Here is a 2,768-nt window from a genome sequence, read left to right as displayed (position 1 = left end):
TGAATGGAGAGAAAGAGGGTGAGGTGGGTGGGGATCCTATGAGATTCACAGATCCTGAGATGATCCTGTGGTGTCCACAGATCCTGAGGTGTCAAGAATTTACATCCCTGCACCCATTAGGCATGTAAAATGCCTTTGCACACAACTCTGGGCGTTCAGCGCCAGATTGGTGCTTGTTCTGGGCGTTGAACGCCCATTTGTTGCCCATTTCTGGCGTTGAACGCCAGAACCATGCTTGTTCTGGGCGTTCAGCGCCAGCTCTTCTCCAGGGTGCAATTCTGGCGTTCAAACGCCCAAATGCTGCCCATTTTGGGCGTTCAGCGCCAGAACCATGCTCTATTCTGGCGTTGAACTCCAGCCAGATGCTTCTTACTGGCGTTTAAACGCCAGTGAGATCCTCCTCCAGGGTGTGATTTTTCTTCTGCTGTTTTTGATTCCGTTTTCAATTTTTATATTTATTTTGTGACTCCACATGATCATGAACCTAATAAAACATGAAAAACCATGAAAATAAAATTAGATAAATAAAAATTGAGTTGCCTCCCAACAAGCGCTTCTTTAATGTCAATAGCTTGACAGTGGGCTCTCATGGAGCCTCACAGATGTTCATAGCATTGTTGAGACTTCCCAACACCAAACTTAGAGTTTGGATATAGGAGTTCAACACCAAACTTAGAATTTGGTTGTGGCCTCCCAACACCAAACTTAGAGTTTGACTGTGGGGGTTTTGGTTGACTCTGCAGTGAGAGAAGCTTTTTATGCTTCCTCTCCATGGGTACAGAGAGAGATCCTTGAGTTTTAAACACAAGGTTGTCCTCATTTAATTGAAGGATCAATTCTCCTCTATCCACATCAATCACAGCTCTTGCTGTGGCTAGGAAGGGTCTTCCAAGGATGATGAATTCATCCTCATCCTTCCCAGTATCTAGGACTATGAAATCAGCAGGGATGTAAAGGCCTTCAACCTTTACTAACACGTCCTCTACTTGTCCATAAGCCTATTTTCTTGAATTGTCTGCCATCTCTAATGAGATTTTAGTGGCTTGCACCCCATAGATTCCCAGTTTCTCTATTATGGAGAGGGGCATGAGGTTTATCCCTGAACCAAGGTCACACAGAGCCTTTTCAAAGATTACGTTGCCTATGGTACAAGGTATTACGAATTTTCCAGGATCCTATTTCTTCTGAGGCAATGTCAGTTGATCCAGATCACTTAGTTCATTGGTGAACAAGGGATGTTCATCTTCCCAAGTTTCAATACCAAATAATTTGGCATTCAGCTTCATGATTGCACCAAAAAACTTGGCAGCTTGCTCTTCAGTAACATCCTCATTCTTTTCAGAAGAGGAATACTCATCAGAGCTCATGAATGGCATAAGGAGGTCAATGGAATTTCTATGGTCTCTAGATGAGTCTCAGATTCCTTTGGTTCCTCAGAGGGAAACTCCTTATTGATCACTGGACGTCCCAGGAGGTCTTCCTCCTTGGGATTCACGTCCTCTCCTTTCTTCACAGGTTCGGCCATGGTGATTAATTCAATGGCCTTGCACTCTCCTTTTGGATTTTCTTCTGTATTGCTTGGGAGAGTACTAGGAGGGATTTCAGTGATCCTTTTACTCAGCTGGCCCACTTGTGCCTCCAAATTTCTAATGGATGACCTTGTTTCATTCATGAAACTCACAGTGGCCTTAGATAGATCAGAGACTAAGTTTGCTAAATTAGAGGTATTTTGTTCAGAGTTCTCTGTTTGTTGCTGAGTGGATGATGGAAAAGGTTTACTATTGTTAAACCTGTTTCTTCCACCATTATTAAAGCCTTGTTGAGGCTTTTGATCCTTCCATGAGAAATTTGGATGATTTCTCCATGATGGGTTATAGGTGTTTCCATAAGGTTCACCCATATAATTTACCTCTGCTATTGCAGGGTTTTCAGGATCATAAGCTTCTTCTTCAGAAGATGCCTCTTGAGTACTGTTGGATGCAGCTTGCATTCCATTCAGACTCTGAGAAATCATATTGACTTGCTGAGTCAATATTTTGTTCTGAGCTAATATGGCATTCAGAGTATCAATTTCAAGAACTCCCTTCTTCATAGGTGTCCCATTACTCATAGGATTCCTCTCAGAAGTGTACATGAACTGGTTATTAGCAACCATGTCAATGAGTTCTTGAGCTTCTGCAGGCATTTTCTTTAGGTGAATGGATCCACCTGCAGAAGTATCCAATGACATCTTAGCTAGTTCAGAAAGACCATCATAGAATATATCCAGGATGGTCCATTCTGAAAGCATGTCAGAAGGACACTTTTTGGTCAGTTGCTTGTATCTCTCCCAAGCTTCATAGAGGGATTCACCTTCCTTCTGTCTGAAGGTCTGAACATCCACTCTAAGCTTGCTCAGCTTTTGAGGAGGAAAGAATTTGGCTAAGAAAGCCGTGACCAGCTTATCCCAAGAGTTCAGGCTATCTCTGGGTTGAGAGTCCAACCACACTCTAGCTCTGTCTCTTACAGCAAAAGGGAAAAGCATGATCCTGTAGACTTCAGGATCTACTCCATTAGTCTTAACAGTATCACATATCTGCAAGAATTCAGTTAAGAACTGAAAAGGATCTTCATATGGAAGTCCATGAAACTTGCAATTCTGCTGCATCAGAGAAACTAATTGAGGTTTCAGCTCAAAGTTGTTTGCTCCAATGGCAGGAATGGAGATGCTTCTTCCATGTAAATTGGAATTTGGTGCAGTAAGGTCACCAAGCATTCTCCTTGCATTA

General features: G+C 42.6%; 1 non-coding gene across 1 annotated transcript; it reads left to right on the top strand.

The window, feature by feature from the left end:
- Window positions 1-2,284: 2,284 nt before the first annotated feature.
- Window positions 2,285-2,392, top strand: LOC148554619 (small nucleolar RNA R71). The gene has a single exon (XR_015887499.1). It is a non-coding gene; the product is annotated as a small nucleolar RNA R71 (small nucleolar RNA).
- The last annotated feature ends 376 nt before the right edge of the window (window positions 2,393-2,768 follow it).

The sequence above is a fragment of the Arachis ipaensis genome, chromosome B6 (assembly GCF_059453495.1).
Source record: "Arachis ipaensis isolate K30076 ecotype BB chromosome B6, ASM5945349v1, whole genome shotgun sequence".
Taxonomy (NCBI): Eukaryota; Viridiplantae; Streptophyta; class Magnoliopsida; order Fabales; family Fabaceae; genus Arachis; species Arachis ipaensis.
The sequence above is the reverse complement of the archived record's forward strand: the minus strand, read 5'-3'. Positions and strand labels throughout refer to the sequence as shown.